The sequence below is a fragment of the Callorhinchus milii genome, unplaced genomic scaffold (assembly GCF_018977255.1).
Source record: "Callorhinchus milii isolate IMCB2004 unplaced genomic scaffold, IMCB_Cmil_1.0 Scaffold4, whole genome shotgun sequence".
NCBI classification, from domain to species: Eukaryota; Metazoa; Chordata; class Chondrichthyes; order Chimaeriformes; family Callorhinchidae; genus Callorhinchus; species Callorhinchus milii.
In genome coordinates, this window is record NW_024704745.1 from 14,958,935 (window position 1) to 14,983,590 (window position 24,656).

At 40.4% G+C, this 24,656-nt stretch overlaps 1 protein-coding gene across 1 annotated transcript in view; it reads right to left on the minus strand.

Moving 5' to 3' along the window:
- enox1 (ecto-NOX disulfide-thiol exchanger 1) overlaps positions 1-24,656 on the minus strand; it is a 264,627-nt gene that overhangs the window by 234,177 nt on the left and 5,794 nt on the right. Inside the window, exon 2 of the mRNA XM_042334343.1 lies at positions 22,068-22,160. The gene's annotated coding sequence lies outside the window, so the exon portion shown is untranslated. The remainder of the gene's footprint in view (positions 1-22,067; positions 22,161-24,656) is intronic.

The following is a 24,656-nucleotide window of genomic DNA, read 5'->3' on the forward strand; positions in this document are numbered from 1 at the left end:
TTAAGGAAGTAAGAAAACTACAGTACATGCCTTGAGTGAAGATGTGAAAATCGCTATATCAAATGCAATTATTATTATTATTTTTATTATTGTTATCACAGACAGGGAAATCGCTTAAAGTTAATACTGCATTGTTCTCAACACTGCAGTATGCCAGTGTATCAGGGACAGAAGAGAAAGAGGAGAACTGACCCCCAACAAAAAATTACACACAGAAGCCAAATGATGATGTCACATCATTCCTTTTCTGGCACCGCAATGAATCTCTTGGAAATTAGAATTGGCCCTATAAGATACTGATATCAGAAAAAAGGAAAAAGCAAAATACTGCACATGCTGGAAATCTGAAATAAATACAGAACTCGCTGGGAACACTCAGCAGGTCAGGCAGCATCTGTGGAGAGAGGAAAGTGAGTTAACATTTTAGGTCGATGACCTTTCGTTCTGACGAAAGGTCATCAACCTGAAATGTTAACTCATCAGAAGAAAGGGAATGTGTTGCTGTCTATACAGTGGTGTGTTGCCTACAGTGGTGAGCAATGGAGTCACTGATGACTTTATCAGCCATCAATTTCACATCTTCCAGATCAGCCAACCAACAATCCTGAGTCACTTCAGAGAGAGAAACAAATATTTTACTGGAACTATTTGTGTACACACAGATCTTGGGGAGAAATAATAATTTAAAGAGATCTGGTGCAGTGGAAAGAGGTGCAGGAACTCACTGGTTCGAAGTCTGTACTGAGTTTGCATGTCCTCCATGGGGAGGCTAAATTGGCCTCGGGAAGGAGAAAACAGTCTGGGTAATCTTTTATTGGTAGAGCTGAAGAGTCTTCTTCTCCAAACTAATCTTGTGGTTGAGCATGTGGTTCTACTAGTCACATTCAGCAGTGAAGTCCTCCACAGTTAGGTGCCTCTCAAAATTCATCCCTGACATGAACAGTGACCAGAAGACAGCCAGTGCCTGCGAGGAAACTGTGGCTCAGGAGCACAGACATATGCCAATTAGGAGAAATTGAAAAAATAATTTGACACCTTAAATTTTTTTTCAAAAATACAGGAATTTTACAAGCAGAATATTCTGCTGTGGATAGAAAATTAGAATGCCAAACAGTCCGGAAAACAAGAACCCTGAGATAGGAAAACAGGACTGTGAAATGACAGGGAGGTATATTCCCATCAGCAATTATCACAAGTACTGATAAAATTAACTGCTGTGTATAAAATAGCATAAATGTCATTTTCAAGACCACTTCTGCTTTAGTGATTGCATTCATGCCTCCTGCAAATGCAGATATTTTATCTGTCAGCCACTGTGTAGAATTACTGGTTTCTGCTCAGTTGGCTTTCATTGTGCTTCATGCACTACAGTTTTCTTCCTTGCAATATGATTAACCACATAAATCTTCACTTCGCAGGAACAGCATCCAGAAAGTAAAAATAAAGGGAAAATTCTGGGCAACACTGAAATCTGATTTGCCACAAAAAAATGTTAGAACTTACTAAGTGTGCTTACAGTTTGATGAAATTTGGACAGCAGCAGCTTCAAGTTCAGCTTCAAGGAGCAGTTCAACTCAAATCTACTACATGATTAACACAGACTCAGAGTGAGTTAAAACATAATATTTTGACCTGACCATTTCCTGTATCAGAACAGCAGTAAACCACTAGGATTGATAGATTTTTGTTAAGTAAGGGTGTGAAGGGATATGGAGCAAAGGATAAATGGAGTTCAGGTGCAGATCAGCCATGATGTAAAATAAGAATAATACTGGTATTGATATGGCACAGTTCACATCGGAAGGGCATCTCAAAGTGCTTCACAAGATAATTGCAGACAGTAATGAGTCCAAACTCTATGGAACACAATAGCTCCTGTACTGGTGGAGTGGCCTGGATGGAAGGAAGAAGGAACATTGTTCAGAATTGGGTGGGTAATATTCAATAGTATGGATACACAAGAAATGTCACCATAAAACACCCCAAAGTGTAGATGTATCTACACCAAGAGTGATTGGAGAATGTAAGATTGAATGAATATTATGCATGTCATTTAAGGGATCAACAAGCATTTACACAACTATTTTTGTGGGTTTACATGGATGGGATAGAATACACATATAATATGATAGATTGTACATAGTCTGCGGTGAACTTGATGTGAACTTGATGTGTGAATTAGCTTCTGTCTATGCTTTCTTATGAGGTTGAATTAACATATATAGTGCATCCAAAAGCAACCTAAAGTTAATGACAATGACTTTAAAGATATTAATCCAGCTCTCTGACATTGTCAGCCTCAGTAACATGTTATAGTGCCTGCAATACTGACACCAGCACTCCAAGTTTAAACAATTAACATGAGTTAATTAGAACNAAAAAATTGATCACATTTTTATCACCAGCTTTATTTTGAAAAAGTAATGGAAGCAAGCCTCGTCTTTAATATTCTACAATAATGAATACAAGGAAGGATATTTATAAATTATATTAGACATACTATTGTACGGGTGGGAATCGAACGCTTGTGCAGAACCCTGTGATTCAATTGGTTACAGTTCATTGGAGTTATGGGGCTGTAGAATGTGTGCAAAGCATTCTGAACAGATTATTGCTATTAGCAAGAAGCATTCCTCAATCCGAGTTTAGTTTTTAATCCATCAGTTATTTGCTACAGGATTCTCAGATGGCAGACTAGGAATTCATTACAATATACATGGAGGAATTGGGTAAGCTTGTATGTGTGTGTCTGAGTGTGAGTGTGTGTGAGAGAGAACAATAATGTATTTGATATAGCGCCTCATCATGTTTTTGAAACGTCTCAAAGCGCTTCACAGAATATACTGTAAAGTGAATTGACTGTATATTTTGTGGTTGAAACACGGCAGCCAATTACACACAGCAGTGTCCCACAAACAGTCGTGGATTGAGTGACCAAATTATCATTATTGTTATTTATTTATTTTGAAGGGATTATTACCCCCGGAAAAGCAATTCACCAATCAACTAACAACTGGGTTCCTACTTACTGCTAGGTAATCAGAGGCATGTGAAATAAGGAAACTTGCCTAACATTTCACCCCGGAAGGAGATACTAAGTAAGAGAGGATAGAAATATTTTTTTCTCCAAACCCTTCACTCTTGTTTCTCCCAAATCTCTACATAATTTTACATTCCCATGATACATGTCCAGAGGCCCTTACAACTCTCCTCCAAGCTTTGTATCTCCTAACCACATCATCTTTATTTACCTTGTCCCTTATCTACTCTTTTCAATCTCCATATTGTACAATGAGTTTCAAGAGTGGTTTAGATGAAGAAGGCCCTTCAGGCAATTTCATCTTAATCTTCCAAAGAGCAATCCAACAACATCTCTACATAACAGCATCCAGTATATCCCATTCTAGTTGTTAATTACCTTTGGAAGTTCTCAGTACATTCACCAAGAACTTGCCCTTCACAACCCTGAGCCTGTGCCTTTTTGCTTTCCTACTTTGGCATATATGAATGTAACGTTTGTGGTTTAATGTCTCTGGCCTGTTAAGAATCTTACATACACCTCAATATGGTTCTCTTTGTCTAACCTTTAGCTTAGCTCTGAATTTAGAAACACATAGCATAAGAAAGAGACCTAAAGTAAATAACAAAAAAAGAGCTAAAGCGATAAGGCGTTTGATACAGCACCTTATCACATCTTTGAGACATCTCAAAGCACTTCACAGAATATACTGGAAAGTGAATTGACTGAATTTTATGGGTGAAATGCGGCAGCCAATTGCGCATAGTCGTGTCCCACAGACAGTCATGGATTGAGTGACCAAATTATTATCATTTTTAAACATTTTTTTTGAAGGGATTATTACCCCCAGAAAAGTGATTCACCAATCGAGTTCCGACTTACTGCTAGATAAACAGAGGTGTGTGAAGTAAGGAAACCTGCCCAAGTCATTGAAACCTGAATGAGACAGACAAGTACAATACAATACAGGAGAGATATCAAGAAAGGGAAAACTGAATTTCCTTTATTAAGTTGTGAGTTGAAACAAGAAGAGAACTAAATTTGATATGATTGAAAGTGTGAACTGAGTTCAGGTCCTTCAATACATTAACAAAGGTTCTTAAAAGCAAAATGGGCATTGTGATAGAAGGCTACAGAAGCAAAATCAATTGGGATGTTATGAATTGAGAGATATTTGGGAAACATGGTTTGGAGATGAATGGAGCAACGACAGAATTAAAAGATCTGTCATGATCTAATAAAATAGACGATAAACTGAATCGGCTCCTCCTATTCTTATATTCCTAGAAGGACAGAACTAGACGTTAATCCTGTAAATTCTTACACAAGCAAACGGTCAGAACATCAGTGAACCTGGAATTGAGGATAAAAGTAGAGAGGTAGATTTGGGTATCATCCACAAACACGTGGAAACTAACAGGTTTGCAGACAATGTTACCGAGAGGATGGCTGAAGGGAGAATTGGGAGCAAAGTTGCACAGCAATAGCAATTTCTAAGACTTTAGTTAGGAAGGGAAGGTTGGAGTTGGACTGGTAATTTAAAAGTTTTGAAAGGTAGAGGGTGGCCATTTTTGAGGAGAGGGATGATGACAATGGTTTTGAAAGGTAAAAGGGTCAATGCCAATAGACATGGAAAGATTGACCAAATCTGCAAGCAACAGACAAAGAAGGGGCAACTGCAAAGTCAGTAGATGGGTGGGAAGGGGACCAAGGGAGCACGTAGTGGATTTCACAAGGGAGATGAGGGTGTAGAGGGACGAAGGTGAATGCGGGTGAAGTGTGAATGGCAAGGGCAGTGGAAAGGGATCTGAGGGGAGAGGGTACAGAGTGTGGTAGGGAGTGGAGGAGAAAGATAAGACCAGATGGATTTTGTTGATTTTGGAAGTCCATGATCTCCTCGCATTTGGAAGGGGTTTGAGAAAATGGATGGAGGAGGTGATTTATGGTGACGAGTAGCTTGAGTTGTCACTAGTCTTGGAGGAGAATGAGGTTATATACCTGGGATTAGTCTAAACTGCAGCCTGGGGCAGACTGTAATTCTACCTTCTAAGCCCACAATGCAATCTTTAGTCTCCAGTTTGATGACCAGCTACACCACAGTGTACACTCCTATGTTCTTATGATGTGTTGTGTGCTGCTCTCCACCTTGTTTAGTTCATTGTCAGTAGGTTTGCCTTAACATCATTTGTACAGACACATAATCTACTATGGATTTAAGTTTCGGATAAACTCATAAAAAAAAGTTCCGATCCACCACCTCACGTTTTCCTAATCACAGCATCATGTTTTCCTACCACCCCAGAGGTTGGCAACTCTGAGCTTTATGTAGTGTGAGGTAAGGACTTTCCAGGATCACACAAACAGTTCTACTCATGACGCGATTCCCTGAGCAGCAAACCTCTGGTTTACATTAAGTAGAAAATCTGATAACTAGCGGTAGCAATTAGCCACGCTTTTTTTTTAGTCAGCAGTGTAATTACACTCATCCCATTGCTATTATGCAAGCAACACAAGGAGAGGTTGTGTCATGGTGGTCAAATAGTCAACCTTGTGCTACACATATTGATTCCCATTGTTGTCTCGGCTGCTACGCTCCCTTTTCCCATACCATTCTGTTGTGATTTTATTACTCATGTTATCCAGCAAGAAACAACTTATACAGCAGACTTTACTCCTGTGCAAGTCTTACACAGGTCAGACTGTAACTCAAGCTATAGCCCATGCTAGCCTGAAACACTGCCCTGGATAGACATTTACCTTTTGCATGGAATTAGTAATAATAATAATCCTTGCATTTGATATTGCGCCTTATCCCGTCTTCAAGACATCTCAAAGCACTTCACAGAATACACTTAAAGTAAATTGACCGTATATTTTGTGGGAAAAATGCAGTGTCTCAAAATGCTTAATAAATATAAACGTGAATAAGCAGTGAGCAAGGAGAAGGAAGGAAAAAATTAAAAACGACAACCAACAAAAATATACATCTCGAATAGGATTTGAAAAAGGAAACACGTCTACACTGGAAGGCATTTAAATACCTAGAAATAACTGATTGTACGACTGCCAACACATATCCAGTCATTCTTTAGCCTCAAGAGGTTCAAAATATCTCACATAGAATTTAACAGCAGGCAGAATTTTGGAAAATTTGTAAATTCAGTATACACTTGGAAAGTGGCACTCACTCAACAGTTCTTTTTAAGAACTGTGGAGTGAGTGCCAGCTTCAAAATGGAGCCTGAGTTAAGGAATTTTCCAAAATTCTGCATGTTGTTAAATATTCAGGCAAATGTCATAAGGCTATAAATCAGATCACATTTCTTGTGTTGGATTCTTATGAGCTTTTCTGCTCATCTGCATCAGCCTAAGCAGGATGGTTAGCACTGAAATTATAATGAGGAAAGCTCCCCTACACAAGTCTCGTCTCTTTTTGGCTGCTGTTGTGCACAACCTAAATTATCATTCAATATGTTCACCTATCTCAACCATCTCTACTTTGCCAGAAAAACTTCTTTATGAAGTTCTAAAGGGGTGGGAGGGTCAAAGTTACCACATCATTAAGTGCAAAACATGTATATCTAGTGAAGAGGAATGCAATGAAAGTTTGGACTTCAATTTAAATGCTGCCAGATAATGTTTTTGTCTGCCTCTCACAGAAATATGAATAATGAGTTTCTTTAAATTTATAAACATTGTGAAGCAAATTTTTCTTGCTATCACTGGACCTTATTGTTTCACAAATTAATTGTATATAAATTTTTTCCCCCATTGTGAACACCATCATGCTTTAGACTAAAAAATGATCAATAATAATAATCCTTATAATAATACATGACAGTTCAACCCCATTGCATGTAAAATCACCACCAACCAGGAACACATTGCAGGACACAGAAACGTATGCAGCCATCAAGTCATTGGCGGATGGGCTTTCAGCCTCTCTACCCCAATCCTTTGGAACACCATCCCACAATCCCTTTGTGTTTGCTCCCTTTCTTGCTTCCTCAAGGCACGACTCGAGACCCTCCTTTTTGACCACGCCTTCAGCAGCCCTCCTACCCACTCTGCCCTCCCTCATCCCAATCCTACCCCCCCACGTTCGGGTCCTGATCCCTGACAGTTCAGCGCCTTGGGACGTCCTCCCGACGTGAAAGGCGCTTTACAAATGTCATTTTGTTGTTAGAAGTTCATACTATACAAGATCACAAAATTGGCTCCAAGGAAGAATGTCCTTCAGCTCACCTGAAACCATCCTTCTAGTAACCCACTCTACTATCTTCCCATCACAGCATCAAGCTTTTTTTAAAAAAAAAGTCCAGTGTCCTTTGCAACTACAATTATCCTTTGCAACTCTAAACCTTTGTTCTCTACTTGTACAGTCTTGTTGCATCTGAAACTACTGTTCTGGATTTACTCTTCAATCCCATTTAAAATATTGCACACCTCTCTAAGGTACATCCTCTGGGACGTCTTTTTTCAAAACTGAAATCAGCAATGTCACTCCATTTCACAGAACAAACTTGTAAAGCACATTTGCAATATGTCCCCTTATTCCAGACTGGTTTTCTTCATTACTCCTGTTTAATTAATGGGAGCTCTGTTCACAGAAGTTATGAATTGCATAGCTTTAAGAGCAGCTCAGACTCACAGCTGTATCTCTGATGTTTTCAGTTCTCCCAGATTTTGAATTTCCATCCATCAGTAGCAGATATCTTCAGTCTCTGGTGTCTTTATAAAATGTTAATGCAAATATTCAACCCTCCAGTCTGTGTTCAACTTGCACACCATTTCACTGCACCAACGACTGTATTCAAAATAATGTAATCACTCAAAATAACATTTTCACTTTAATGATAAGATCCATGACTTATATTTCAATTAATACAGTACAAATACAACAACAACAAGATTCCATTTATAAAGCGCCTTTCACGTCAGGAGGACGTCCCAAGGCGCTGCACAGTTGGGTCATGACCCGAGCAGGGGGGAAATGGTCAGGGTGAGGGGAGGGAAGGGAGAGAGCAAATAATTACTTCTACTCTAAATAGCATATAACCTGTGACTTTACTACAACAACAACAACAACAAGATTCCATTTATTGAGCGCCTTTCACGTCGGGAGGACGTCCCAAGGCGCTGGGGCAGTTTCATTGTTCAAGGCAACACTTGTGCGGAAAATTACAGTGTAATATTCCAGGCCTTGAACTAAAATATGCCTCAATGGTCAATCATCTCTCTTATAAAGCAACTTCACACCACTCTACTTCTAAATGTATGTTCTATGTCCTCTAGTTCTACTGTCATAGTGCATCTGAAAATACTGTTCTGGGTTTACTTTTCAATCCCATTTCAAATATTATACACTTCTATAAGGTGCATCCTTAAAGAGTCGTACCTCAACAAACTTGTACAAGTTTATCACTTACATTTCATATTGCTTTAATTAGAAAAGTACCCCATTTTTATATCAACAACAACAATAAGATTACATCTGTATAGCGCCTTTCACGTCGGGAGGACATCCACATTTCTTTGCCAAGTATTTTTCCTTCCTCCATTCCTTCTTGCCCATTTTTAATATAATTTCAGTGTTCCGAGATGCTATCTTGCATGAAGGGCACTATATAAATGCATGTTTATATGCATGTTGGTGTCCTGTAGCTCAGTGGTTAGAGCACTCGCTTTGTAAGTGAGAGACCTGAGTTCAATTCCAGGCAGAGGGCGAAACCTTGGACAAGTTTCCTTACTCCACACAGAGCCTAATAATAATCCCTCCAAAACAAAACAATAATAAATTGGTCATTTTCAATCTACGACTGTTTGTGGAACATTGCTGTGTGCAATTGGCTGCCGCGTTCGCCCACAAATATACAGTTAATTCACTTTACAGTGTGTTCTGTGAAGCGCTTTGGGACATCCTCCCGACGTAAAAGGCGCTATATCAAATGCAAGGATTATTATTATTATTATGTTGATGATGGTAATTATTTATAAAAGAACCAGAGCCTGTTCCCTCTTCATCCTCTAATTTAATTTAAAATTCATTTCAGTGAACAGAGCTCCTGTTAATAAGTGGGGCTAATGAACAAGAGGTGTTTGAACAGGTATAATGTCTGGAATTCCCTATTATGTACAGTGACTTTTTAATTCCCCTGAGTCCCGCTGTTATGCGGAAGGTGTCACTCGAAAACAATCCATTAGTTTGTGCACAATCATCATTATCACAAACAACCTTTTCTAAAGTGCCACAACGTTCAGAAGATTATATAATATCAATAGACTTGCAAAGCGTATTCGAGCAGCAATATCATTTGTATTGTTTTAGCATCAATCAGAATATATCATTGACATTCAAAGATGAATTTTATATTGAAAATATACAGTATGCTTTTAAAATAAAATTAAACGCACTACGATTTTTTGCAGTAATAAAAGCATGGTTGGATTGTGATTTATTGTGTTATGAATGGTTTTAAACATTAGAAATATTCAAGGACAAAAATTGTTCAAATTGATGGTTTGATTTCCCGAGAAGGGAGCATTGTATTAAACCCAGACCTGAAAATATAAACATGGAAGCAATATTACTAAACAAACGTTTTCCATCCGGACTGTGATTTTCTGCTTGTCAGTAAAATGAATGAGTCCAAATATAATGCTAGCAATAGGGAGTTTTCTCATATCCTGAAATCTTTGGAAACAGCAGTATATAATGTGAAGGTGTCTGTGATACTTGTGTAGTGATAATGAAAAGAGCCCCAGCCCTGCCAGCTCTCTAGACATTTCTATTTTCAACAACCGTGTTAGTGGCTGGTGCAGTCAGAGGAAATGTTAATGGAGCTTCTGGTCTTAAAATCAAGTTGTATGCCTTATTTACAGAATGTTGCAGTTAATCATAAGACAGACACTGAATAGTTCAAGTAAATAATAAAGGGTTGTCTGAACAAAATTGCTTGTGTTAAGTTCAAGTACAACTGAAATCACATACCCTGTTCACAAAAATCCCAATCCAGTACATAGATACAGGGCAAATATCCCAACCCATTGCATAGGTTGTAATGGTTGTAATGAACAAAGATCCCTAGGAAGTTTGTGTACACAAGCTAAAAATCCTACCTAGCCAATGTAAACGGCAAAAATCACTACCCAATACATGTACACAGGACAAAAATCCTTACCCAGTGTCTCTACAGGACTAAACAGAATTGACACTTTTATAAATCTGAGCCAAATACAACAAGGCATCTAATAAAACATCACAAGCCCCAACATAATGAGCATCCTGTACGTTTACCATTCCCTTGGAGCTGCATTTCTTCCTGTTGCATTTTATCCTTTCCAATGTCAATGACAATGTTTCCACTTTTAAAATGTCCCACGGCATTGAAAATCCAAACTTTAACAAAAAAAATCATCTTTTGACAAGTAACAATGTTCACATTGCTTTCAGAGTTAAACTGTATTGACTCTTCAATTTCTGTAGAATGAACTGTTAATTTGGATGTAGACCCAAAATCAGCAAGACCAAGGCATCAGCATCCAAGGAATCACAATCTACCTCACCAAGCCAGTCAGGAACCTGGGCATCTTGTTCAACCCTCAATTATCCTTTCCCCCCCACATTCATGTCATGACCCGCTCTGCCTTCCCCCACCTCCGCAATATTGCCTGACTCCGCCACTGCCTCACCCCTCAGGCAGTCGAAACCCTCATACATGCCTTCATTACAACCAGGCTCGACTATGCCAATGTCCTGCTTGTCGGCCTTCCCAACTCCTCCCTCACAAAAGGTCGATCATCCAGAACTCTGCAGCTCGTGTCCTCTCACGCACCAGGCTCCATGACCCCATCACACCCACCCTCGCCCGGGCCACTGGCTCCCCATCCCTCAGAGGATCGAGTTCAAAATTCTCGTCCTTATCTTCAAGAAACTCCATGGCCTTGCCCCCTCCTACCACTCCAACCTGCTCACCTCTTATCAACCTGTAGGTTGCTTCGGCCTGCTTCATATCCCCCACCCGGCCTGCCTCACCATCGGTGGTCTGACCTTCAGCCTCTCTGCCCCCACCCTCTGGAACTTCAGCTCACATTCCCTTCACCTCGCTCCCTCCCTTGCCTCCTTCAAGGCATGCCTCAAGACCCTCCTCTTCGACGGTGCCTTCGGCCACTCTCCTACCCTCTCTGCCCTCCACCCTCCCTGATCCCAATACCACCCCCCTCCACCTGACACTCGGGTCCTAATTCCTGAATGTTCAGCGCCTTGGGGAATCCTCCCAACGTGAAATTGTGTATTGTATTAATTTACCATCGGTGGAATGTTGAGCCAGCTAAAGATTGATTAGCTGGAATTAATTAATTTGACCACTTTATCAAACACAAATGGACCATATGACTTTTTCAAATGAGCCAGGTTGTGGCTCGCTGGCAGAAAATGTCAACTGCAACCAATTCAACATGCAGATGAGATTTATTTTGCATTGTCAGAATGATCGATACTTGTGAAACAAAATTATCAAAGCAAACACACTCGGTGGCACCAAAAACACGAGCCTCTGATCTACATTGAGAGACCCTGAGTAGTGCCATCCATAATATTATAAAATTTCCAAAGCTGTTTGTGTTACAGAGGACTGTGGAAAACAAATCAATAACCTGAAACCTGGGTTGCCTGCATCAAGGGAGACAAATTCACAGGACATGGATGGAAAACAATGCCTAAATACCATAGGTTACAAAAAGACAGGGCATTTTCCCACCTTTCTGGCAAGCCAGTTGATTTACAGACTCTGGAAAATCCGTATGCCTTATTTACAGAACGTTACAGTTAATTGTAAGACAGACATGCAATAGTTCAAGTAAATAATGAAGGATTATCTCAATATAATTGTCTCCGTTAGATTCAAGTTTTCCGTATGACTAAAATCATTACCCAGTGCATATACAGAGGACAAAATCCAACAACATATTCGTCCTGTAAAATTGAACTGATCAAGTACAATTTATTTCTCAGAATCCAAAACAGCTCCAGGCAATTCCAGTCTCCTGGGCCAGCCGAAATAAACAGAATACTTCAATAATGGTGTTCAGATGTCACCAGCAGATTTATTACAACTGCAATCCTACACAACTAAATATTAAAACATTCATTTTAAATAAAATTAAAAATTGTTCGAAGTTGATCCCACACTCATACTTGTATTATTTGAACTTATCTTCTATTTTATTCTGGTGTAGCTATTCAAAAACAGTATTTTTCCTAATTTATTTTAGATGTAAAATTTACTACTGTCTGAAAGGTTAGTATCACATAAAAAACAAATTGGTTTCAAACTGGCTTTACTGAAAACCAGCCAATGTTCAGGCAATCCAAGTGTTTGGCCAAAAATGAACTACAAAATCAGTAACAGAATGTTTATATATATATATATATAAAGAGAGAGAGAAAGATAGGCAGGCAAGCAGGGAGAGAGAGAATAGAAATCTACAGAAAAAGGCCATTCTGTGCATCGTGTCTGAGATGGGTCTTTGAAAGAGCAAAATACCAGAGGGTGCATTTAATGCATCGCTTATTTCAATATCTTCTAAAACACTCTTTATATATAGCTCAGCAACATGTACAGAGTAAGAGAAACACTACTTCACATCTCGATAGATGATTTGTCCACAACCACATCCTTTGGGTCTGTTGCAAAAGACTATTGTTCCTAATGAGAACAGATGGTGACTGTGAGGTGATGCCGCTGCTGATGAAGGAGATCACACAGCAGCTACGGTGGACAGACGCTGAACTCTCATCCCCACTCAGACTGAGAGCACATGGCAGGCGAGCAGTACCCTAAGCTCCGAGGACAGTAAAATATTGTAGAGATTCTGCAGTCTGGGGTTACCCAGATAAATAGAGTGACGAGACCACTTTCCATCAGACTAAAATAAACAGGTGACACAGTAGTTACTCACAGTAGCGACTTGCCTGCTCATCCAGAGAGCAAGATCCTTTGGGTCTCCCCAAAGCTCTGTTGCAAATTCTGTGCAAATTCTGCAAATAAATAGATGCATTAAGAAAAATCCGATCGCTATTGAAACACGGGTCAACTCAAAAGTGCTCATTTCAATTTGACATTTTAAAATTCTGTTCATATTTCTTCAGTTGTAAGCATTACTACTTTATTTCACACAAAGTAGGTAATTGTGTTATGTTACTGTGTTGAAGTTAACAGCGCACAAGTCTTATTTACCTTAGAGGATGTGTACATTCGGGGAATTTGCATGTCAGTGCGGTAGCAGCAAGCCATCACCTTGATGCCATCTGTTAGCTAAAGAGATGAGAGGAAAGATCAAAGGCACTTTTTCTCTTGCATAAGAGAAGGTAATATACAGCTGGACTGGTACCAGTAAGCATAGTTGAGACCAGGGTCCTGGACATATTTAAGAATCTGCTTATCGATGTAAAGGGGAGAGATCGGGTGGGTATCCAAGAAGGATGGTCTTAAATCGTTATCTGATCTCTCTTGTGAAGTGTAAACATTGGGTCGATTTTGTTAAATGGCTATCCTCCTATGGGAGGGGGTGGGAGGTAAGTGGGATGTTTTGGACCTAAGCTGGCTCCAATATAACATGTTTAGCAACAGAATGTTGGAATCGAGTCAAACTTCCGTGATGGTCTCAGTAGTCAGGTTTCTGAGTCACAGTATGCCAAAGTACTGCTGAGAACACACCAGCAAGTTCAGCCTGTCTGCAGGACTTGAAGGGACAGGATTCTTTCCACTCAGCTCCTGCAAGCTAAGGCCTTAATGGGTAGGATGTGCTTGCTGGATAAACAATGGGAAGCTTGTCACTTAGTGCTCTCGATGGCTATGCAGTTTTAGCTGATTCAAACTGCTGCAATACCCCAACAACACACTGGAGTCCTCAAGCACTTGCATTTGCCAATCTGCTCCTCACATTAGAGAAGCAGCATGCATCCTTCTGGGAGAAAGTGTGCACTTTATTCCAGACATAGGGAAAGTTCCATATGTAGATTGGCATATAAATGTGAAACTCTGATTTGGATAAACCTTAAGCATGGTGATGGGTTTCAAGATTTGTCGTCCCAGAAAAGAAATTGGGTTGATATCAATATCAGTAGTTTGTAGCCTAAGGTTTTGTGTTTCCATATTAAAGTACACATGATGGACAGTCACTCATCACATCTGTGGGGAGAAATTCCACCTGGAATCTAGATTTACTCTGTTTTTGTAGAATTTCCCAACAGCCAGAATTTAGCAAAGTTTTAAATCCACCCTTAACTTTGAAACTGGGTTTCTATTTTAAGAATTGCAGAAAACGGGTTTCAAAGACGGAATTCAAGACAGTTTGTCTGGATATACTGAAATGTTATATACATAGAATAAATCCAGACCTGGGTGGAATTTCTACCCTCCCAGTGTCAATTACACAAGTAATCAAATACCAGTTATAGTAATTTGAAACAAATCCTAAGTGTTCTGTGAGTTGACCTTCTCTGTATGCTAATAGTTGTGTACTCTGGGTTTTTCTACCATGTGGCATCCTCTTATGCTGTGGGTTTTACATTCATTAGTGTATTTATCTAGCGGTTGGTTTGCACATATAATTTAATAAAAAAGATTTGCAATTATAAACTTTCACAAAATGTCCACTGAGAATGATTCATTCTTACAAAGGTTTGGTGCATAGATTGTGCAAAACGTAATTTGGTTTGCATCATAAATATTCATATTGTGCTGTTCAATTTAAAACAAGCTGCAAACTAAAGCAAATCATTTTCTGATCATATTCTATTGAACTCAGAGGATCTGTTATATCTCAGTCAAAATTGGACCTGTGATACTCAAGTAGTAAAACTTTTAAAAACGTGGCATTGAAAAGAACAGTATGGTTAGTTTAAATAAGATCCATCCCCTAATAACCAAACTAATTGATGTTTACTTTAATCCAACAATACATTTGGATTAATTAGATGTGCAATGGATTTATTACGAATATAAAATAGAAAGGTTTCCTGAAGTTGAAACCTTCTTAAAATTTCTTCCTCTCAGTAAGGTTAAAAGGCAGCCGCTGTTCAAATCAATAGAGATTGCTATTTATCCAGCCAGATTTAATACAGAACTACTGTACAGACCTCTGCAACAGACTGCACTCCAGTATGGATTTGGGAAGGGAGCCCGTTATTACACTGGTATGGAAAAACTCACTCCTTTGTTCATGGGTTTCAAGCAAATACTAAAAAGCAGTACAACGCACCATAGTCTTGCACTTAGCCTTGTGCAAGAAAGAATGGAGCCTTTGATCTTTCCCCTCGTGCCACTAAGTAACAGAGCACGTCAAAACGTTGGCTTGAAGTTGGCGCATTAGCATCCATATTCCCTAAACGCACCCTTGATTTGAAAATGTAAAAAACATCAAGTACTAAAGATTGATTCCCAAAAGAGCCTCCTGCAGTCAGCGCAGAACAAATATGATAATGAATCACGTTTCAAACTCCTAACAAAGAGAAAAGAGCAACTAGAGATAGTTTACATGATGTTGGAACTAAATTGTGCATCAGACTTGGTGCTGGGATGAATAAATAATCTCCTTTAAGACTGTCTTCAAGCTGATCAACCATATGCTGAGATAAAACATATCCGACTGGATTTTGTAGGGGTTCCTTTTTGAGTTGAAATGACCATTATTAACATTTATGGAAAGAACTCCCGAGACCCCAAAGGATGTTAATATGCTGAACATTGTATTATGAAAAGGAATCCACTTAAGTGCAGTAGGTAAAGCCCAGCACAGGTAACATAAGCAACCTTAGCCACAAAGCCACTCTGATGAATGCAGTAAACTGAAGCTACAATCAGCAGCCAACGCTGATAGAAATTGAGATAACAATTCAGAAAATTTCAGCTTGCCCAAAGCCATTAGTACTGGACTGAGACCAGGTGTGAACTTTGTGTCTGCAGGAGATGACACTGCTGCTGCTCTGGGCCGACCTGAAATGAAACGAATGCAGCCGACAGTTGGAAGTTGCGATAAATGTGTCTCCAGAAAGAAATCAGACCTTGTGCTATAAAAATTGCCACCAGCCAGCGCCAGCATTTCCTGCACGGCGAAGGCGACAGCTGCTTTCGCAGTCATTTAGCACCACTGGGTCATCAGTGAAAAACCGAGACGTCTTTTGTGCCTGCACCATTTGCACAAGAATCCAGGCGGTTCATTACTGGAAGCTTTTTGCCCACAAAATACTGTCAATTCACTGCACAATATATTCTGTAAAGCACTTTGAAGCGTCTCAATGATGTGATAAGGCGCTATATCAAATCCAAGGTTTATTATTATTATTATCATAGTTCTGATATAGGGTCAACCCTTGTAAAAGTACCCACGCTATACCAAAGTCTGTCTTTCAGGGTCTAAACGTATTTTGAGCCTCCAGCGGCTGAACCAGTTCTCCACAGGATGCCCTTCCTCTATTGGTCTACGCAGTTCCCAACGGCTGAACCTCCATTCGAGGTTTAACACCAGTTTCCCAATGAGCCGCTAGGCAAACCCAAGTGGCAGAGGTGCCAGAGAAAGAATAGGAGCAATTCAGCTGATATTCAGCTGCAGTTGCAGTTACCGGCCTCTGCCAACATTATTTGGCTAGCAACCAATTTGGTAAACAAGAACCAAACGTTATGAACATTCACAAAATTTAGAATGTCACATAAGTGACGATATCTAAATGGCACTGTGTATGCAACTCAATAACATTGTTTAAAATGGAAAAACACTGCGCATTTTCCAATGAAAAGGCTTGGACTGCAGAATGAGCAATCCCAGTATTAGCAGGCTGCGCAATTGATCGTTTCCTCAATAGGCTAAAACTGTTCTCTCTTTGCTACTTCCTTGCCCCTCTACCGTGAAACAACTCTAAAGTCGTCAATTTAAATCGAAATCCAAGATTTCAAAATAAAAGATCCCCTTTTAGCTTTTGTCAGAGATTACAAAGAAGTGAGACTGATAAAATAAGTTACTCTGGGAATGTTGCCCATTGTTCAACTGGATTCAACTGACGTCTGTGCAACGTTTCAAATTGAGTTTGTTTCCTCCATAGGGTAGAAATGCTTCTTGCTTCACGACCTTTATTATCGCTACTACTGTTACATGGTTTGTAACCAATTAGGGAAACAAAGGGCAAAGCTTTCTATAAATTTACAGGACCTTAGAGATCATGATATTCAACAACAACAACAACAACAAGATTTCATTTATAGAGTGCCTTTCACGTCGGGAGGACGCCCCAAGGCGCTGGACAGTTGGGTCGGGACCCAAGTAGGGGGGAAATGGTCAGCGTGAGGGGAGGGAAGGGAGGGAGCGAGGAGGGGGTAGAGAGTCAAGATATTCAAAGGCCTCATTAACACATATTATAATAACAATAACTTTTAATGTAGCACCTTTCACACTGGGAGGATGGCTTCACAGAATTTATTCTAATGTAGTATGTACATGTGCAAACAGCCAATTTGTACAGGTATACAACAGCAATAACTTGCAGTATGTAGCGCCCCTTATGCAGGGCAGCATCTCAGAGTGCTACACAGCAATGATCTTCAAACAGTCATGGATTTTATTTTATTTGAGGAGTTGTTGGCCAGGGCATCGGAAGAAACTCCCTTCTTTTTTCGAATAGTACATGCAAATCTTTAACATCTATCTGAACAGGAAGGTGGAACCATGGTTTATTCGAGGGATGGTACCCCTCTCAATGCAGCACATCCTGTAGCTCAGTGGTTAGAGCACTCTCATCACAAGTGAGAGGACCTGAGTTCGATTCGCAGGCAGGGCGAAATTTGGGGCAAGTTTAGTTACTGCACATGTCTCTGTTCCCAAGTAGTAAGTAGGAACCCAGTTGTTAGTCGACCGGCGGATCATTTTTCCGGGGCAAATAATCTCTTTTAAAAAAAATTTGGTCACTCATTCCACGACTGTTTGTAGGGCACTGCTGTGCGCAATCGGCTGCTGCGTTTCGTCCACAAATATAGTCAATTCACTTGCCATTATAATACGTAATAATAATAATCTTTGCATTTGATGATGCAGTGCTTTATCACATCTTTGAGACGTCTCAAAGAGCTTCACAGAATATACTGCAAAGCAAATTAACTATTTTGTGGGCGAAATGCGGCAGCCAATGGCACACAGCAGTGTCCCACATATAGTGATATGGCACTATATTAAATGCAAGGATTATTATTATTATCCTCAGTTCTGCACTATCAGCTCTATACTGGACTATCCGAGTTGAAACTTCCAACATGGAGCTTGAACCCACAACTATCTCACTCAAAAACTGAGGGTGCTACCAACTGAGCCAGACTGACATGTACTTATTCCAAGTTGTTCCCATTCAGATGTATTCGGGTTAATACAGTCAACATGCTGGTTAAGATACATTTCATCTCAATATTTATTGGGGTCACATAGTAACAACTAATAAATGCAGAGACTGTCAAATTTTTGTGAGGGAATCTGAATCAGTGTTAGAAATGCGATTTCAGAAAGGTATTGCAGATCTATTACCTCACAGATGCTCAGGCTCCAATGGTGTAGAAATTTAAGCTGGTGAAGAACAATGCACATTTGTAAGAGATTTAATTGTAGTTCCCAAGAAGTAGAACACACCAGGTCATAAAACAACAACTTTCATTTATATAGCGCTCTTCTCGTGGGGTAGCGTTTTAGAGTGCTTTAAACCTAACCGTAACAAATGCAAGATATGTAATATTGAATTAAATGTTTGGAAAATCAATGTCTTTTAGCTGACATCTTGGATCGTTTTGATGCAATCTTGGATCGAAGTGGAGATCTCTCAAATCAACATCATCAATCTATAGTTCTCTGCAGCAGTTGTACTTTACATCCAGATTATTTTTCCTCTGAATTAAGGCATCATTTCTGTTTCCGTTTTTCCAACAAGCACATTTTCAACACTAACATTAATCTTGCTGGCTAGTTTTTTTGTTTGCATGCCAAATAAATGCCAAAACAGATACTGGGTATCTACTTCACGCTGTCTAGACAGTGTACAGTGATCTTCTCATTACATAACAAGCCCCTTTAGGGATTGCTTTACACCTCCATTACATTGCCCTCCATCACATTGCCCGCCTTCATCCATACCTCACAACCAACCCAGGCGAAACCCTCATCCACACCTTCGTCACTTCCCGGCTGGAGACTATTCAAATACCCTCCTCGTTCATCTCCCCAGCTCCACCATACACAAAATATAAATAATCCAAAACTCCATCGCCCGGATACTCACCCACATGAAACTCCGTACCTCTATCACACCAGTCCTTGCCAGGCTCCATTGGCTCCCAATTACCAAACAAATTGATTTCAAGATCCTCACACTCGTTTTCAAATCCCTTCATGCCCTCACACCTCCCTACCTATCCAACCTACTTACCCCCCACTCCACCACCCGCTGCCTCTGCTCGGTTGGCTCTGACCTCTTGTTTGTCCCTCGTCCCCTCTGCTCCACCATCGATGGTCGTGCATCAGCCACTTTGCCACAAAACTCTGAAACTCTCTCCCTCAATCCCTCCACCTGGCCCCCTCCCTCCCTACTTTCAAATCTCTCCTAAAAACCTTCTTTTTAATCATGCTTACGGTCACCTGCCCCCTCCCTCTGACTCAGTGTCAGATTCCGCCACTGTCAAGTACTGCAGGAAGTGTGAAGGGTGCTTTATAAATGCAAGTTGTTGTTGTTTTCATCTGTCTATAAAATATAATAATGTTTACATTTGATATAGCACCTTTAATATTGGGAGGATGTCTCAAAACATTTCACAGGATATACTGCAAAGTGCAGTGATTGTGCAGACAAATGTGGTAGTCAATTTGCACATAGCAATAACCCACAAAAGAACAGAATCCTGGACTCATTTAAAAAACAGCTTCATGATGTGATGCGAGGGAGGTGGGTTATTCTGGAAGGATAAGATTAAATGGGTCAAAGGACCTTCTTCATCTGAATCTTGTGTAATCTTGCAATTTGTGTTACTTTACTACTGTGTAAGCAGTAAGTCTAGAATCTGCCATCAGTTTATGAAGGGATCCATACACATTACTGCTTAGCTGCTTCTGAAATACAACAGTCAGTCCTAGCTGGTCTTCTCTATGAGAATTAAAAAAATAGTGTCTATATATGCTTTTTACTGAGGCTTTTTTTGACACAACTGTTCGTCCCTCACGCCCTCCATCCACTATCAGCGGCCGCACTTCCTAATCTTTAGGTCACACTGGAAGAACTTCCTCTTTGACTATGCGTACAGTTACCCACCCACACACCCCTTGGCTTGGCAGCAGGCTCTGCCACTGTTAAATACTCTAAGGCACTATCCTGCGTTAGGGGCGCTATATAAATGCAAGTTGTTGTTGTTTTAGGAAATCGTTCTACCCAGAGCATTTGATGAAAATAGATGAGCAGTTCAGATGAAAGTTAAATTATGAAAGGGTGCCCTAATCTTCCTCTTTCAAATGTTGATTGACTTACTGGGCACTGGCTAGCTTTGTCACAATTGGATGAAAACTTGTTTCACTCCAATTTTAGGACACTGATAAAAATTTAAAAGAGATACAACCAACCGAAACTCGAACATTTTGATAAGAAATCCTGCAGCAAATGTTGTCAGCCTCAAACAACAAATCAACATGTGTTGTTCTTAGTTTAATTTAGTTTATATATCTCATAAAATCTGCTTGAGCTTGCAATGCAGTTCTCATCTTCAAACAATGAAAACAGCGTTTCTCCTAGCCTCTTGTGTAAGCAGCCACTCTTTCATCTGTTCAAAAGAAATAATTTGCTTTTCTATTTCCAGAGCAGTATTTGCACAGTGATTTGCAGAACACCGAATATTCTCCTCTTTGCTCCCCTTCCCATCCTTCCAAGAAACCAATTTCTGCTGCTATGTCCTTCTGGCCATCACTTTACATTATTATTTTCTTCCTGGCTAACCCTGTGGTACTTTGGTCCAAGTTTCCTTTCTCCTGGCTGCCTCTCTACTTTGCCCTACCTCTTTCTTCTTGTTCATCTCCTTGCAATATCCTCTTACTTCTGGCTGTCTTTCTGTATCGTCTGCCGACTGTTCCTTACTCTTAGCCATCGTCCCACCCATAGTAAATGAAAGAAGTGTTCAAAGAAAAACAGGAAATCAAATAATAGATCAGGGTAAGAAAATGGAAACTGAAGGAGGTGAACATTGTATTAAAATATATGTGGGATGTGGGTCCTTTTCCTCATCACTTTCCATTCCCTTTGACAATAAATAATAATCCTCGCATTTGATATAGCGCTTTTCACGTCTTCCAGATATCTCAAAGCGCTTCACAGAATATACTGTAAAGTGAATTGACTGTACATTTGTGGTACATAAAAACCCAGGTGTCTCTCTTGCAAGGCGAGTGCTCTAATCACTGAGCTACAGGACTCCATGAATAGCCTTAGACTAACCAAAACCACAGTACATAAAAATTCCAAGCAAGGAATGCAGCCACAATAACTAGCTCCAATGTTCAACGTGGCAAGATTGTCCACATGACAGTTACATAGCACAACATTAATGAGTTAGTGTCATACATTTAATGCCGATCGTTGTTTTGCTCACAGTTTCTACTTTTTTTTAAAATCTGTTTCCAGCTGTGAGATATTAAATCTCTGACTGGTTTATACCAATATCATATTGAAGAGTTGAGCCAAGGTCAGTAATTACACAAACTCCCTCTTATTATTAGTATCCTTCTGCTACCAGCAGAATAGAGTTCTCTTGAAGTGACTATTTTATTACTGACAGGTAAAAGCCAAAGCAAAATGAAACAGTAATCTCATTACCATCATTGGAGAATTCACTTTATGGTCATTAATCTGGGGAACTTCAAATTCAATACTGTGGGTCTTAATTCGGCTCTTCTCACAGTTGAGCTCAATAACTCAGCCCAGCTACTTATCCAGGTGATGTTATCGCTCTGCCTGTTAAAATGAACAAATTCAAACTTACATGATGCTTCTTACTGGGAGATTCATTGCTCCATTTCGTTGAGCCCCAATTTGCAATCTCTTACATCTCTGTACGTTACATGGTGCAGGAAAGCTGTATAAAGCAAAGATGAAAGGAAAGCATATTAAAATGTCAAATCCAATACCAGCAGGGCAGCAGCAGCCTTGGATAAAAATTATGATCTAAGGCCCAACAGTGATAATACTTCTTAACAAAAGGCTGAATTTAGATGGCGCTTAAATTTTTAAAAAAGCAAATTTTTCTATTTTGATTGGAATGTATTTTTGGCAACAAATATCTGCAAACAACAGAAATAATTTCCTACATATAGGTGTATCTTTGTTATGAACAAACAGAGGCAAACATGTCAAGACAAATCTCAGTTCAGATTAACGTGAAGTGCTAGTGGCACATACTGGTACAAATATAAAACTCGAAATCTAGGATGAAAATAATCTAAAGCCACTGAGATAATGCCCTTAGATCGGGAAAAGAAGCGGAACACACTCACAACAAATCAGAACACACAGACTGGACTGCCAAATCTCAGACGATGAACTGGAAAAGTATGAAACAGTGCAACTAGACTTAAGCCTAATACCAATAACATGAAACAGATTTCTACAGGGAGGTACTCTTTACTTTGCTGCAACTCACAAGACTTCACCACTGACTAGAGATCTCCTCGGAGCTCAGGTCCAGCAAATCAGTGCATTGTCCTGGAACAATCATGATTTATGCCGTGGACATTTCTCCCAACAGTCACAAGAAGCTATGCCAATCAAGCACTTTTTAAATCCCAAAGGAGATCTGCTCTGAAGCAGGCAGTGTCAGAAGCCAAAGGTTCCACTGCTTCCCCAGGCATATCCTGAAGCTCCTGGAAACTTGCTTGAGTTCAGATGGACATTGAAATAACCAAATGGTTCTGTCACAGCTGGATGGTCTCACAGTAATGTCCCCATCAATAGTTTGGATTGCCAAGGTTTCAAAGACCAATGGAGGAAAATTCCTTTTAGGTCTAGATTTACTCTATTAACATAATGGTAACCCAGTGCTTTAGAATGTCCACAGTTTGGTAAATTGTTCTTTTCAGTCTTAACCTTGGGACTGATTTTCTGTAGTTCTTAAAGGAATCTGCCAAAAGACCATTCTTGTTCAATTGAGGTGCTCTCTTTTGCGCAGCTCTCAGAAATAATCATCATAATCATCCTTCCATCAGATACAGTATCTCATCAAGTCATTGAAGTGCCTCTAAATGCTTCACAGGATTTTTACTGTGAAGTGTAGTGACTGTACTACTGCCTGTCCAACTTGTTAATTTTCTCCCTTCCTCTCAGACTCCATTTGCAAATGCTGAAGCCCCTGAAAACAAAGAAACTTCCCAACACTTCAACAGCGATAACTGCAAGTACAGTACATGTTAAATTCTGATTTGTTGTGTTGTACAGCATTTCTTCTGTATTTTCATGCTAATTGTAATTGCTTGTCATTTTAATCCATATTTGAAGAGGGTAAGTGTGTATGGGGCTGGGGTGGGGTTGAAAGAGAGAAAGCAAATGTCTAAATGGAAGCACACTTAACCTTGAGTATGCCCAAAACTATGGCCTTGGTCTATCACCTTGTGTTCTCAATGAATGTAAAAAAAAATCAATGATAAATAGCTAGAATGTAGAGTGCAGCATTCTTTGCTTCTGAACAGCTCAATACCGAAGGTTGTCCTATCATCTATTTCTTTAATTTCCACATGTATGCATATGACACCCAACTCTACCTCTCTGCCTCCACCCTCAACTCCAGGACTACCGGTGTCCTGACCGACTGCCTGTCCGGCATCAAGTCCTGGATGAGGGACAACTTTCTCCAACTCAACGTCAACAAGACTGAGGCCTTCCTGATTGGCTCGCGCCAGCACCTCCGCACCTCGGGTGCTGGCAGCATCAGCCTCCACGGCTGCACACTCAACCTCACTAAGCCAGTCAGGAACCTGGGTGTCTTGTTTGACCCTGAACTGTCCTTTCTCCCCCACATCCACACCATGACCGGCACTGCCTACCACCTCCTCTGCAACATTGCCAGACTCCGCCACTGCCTCAGCCCTCAGGCTGCCGAAACCCTCACCCACGCATTCGTCACATCAAGGCTCAATTACGGGAACTCCCTCCTCATCGGCCTTCCCAACTCTTCCCTTCACAAGCTGCAGATCATCCAAAACTCTGCAGCTCGTGTACTCTCACGTACCAGGCTCTGTGACCCCATCACTCCCACCCTCGCCCGACTCCACTGGCTCCCCCAGAGGATCGAGTTCAAGATCCTCGTCCTCACCTTTAAGGCCATCCATGGCTTTGCCTCCTCCTACCTCTCTGACCTGCTAACTCCCTACCAACCTGCCCGCTCCCTCCGTTCATCGGGCTCCGGCCTGCTCCATGTCTCCTGCCCGACCGCCCTACCATCGGTGGCCGGGCTTTCAGCCTCTCTGCCCTCACACTCTAGAACTCCATCCCACAGTCCCTTCACCTCGCTTCCTCCCTCGCCTCCTTCAAAGCTGATATCAAGACCCTTCTCTTTAATCGTGTCTTCAGTCGCCCCCCC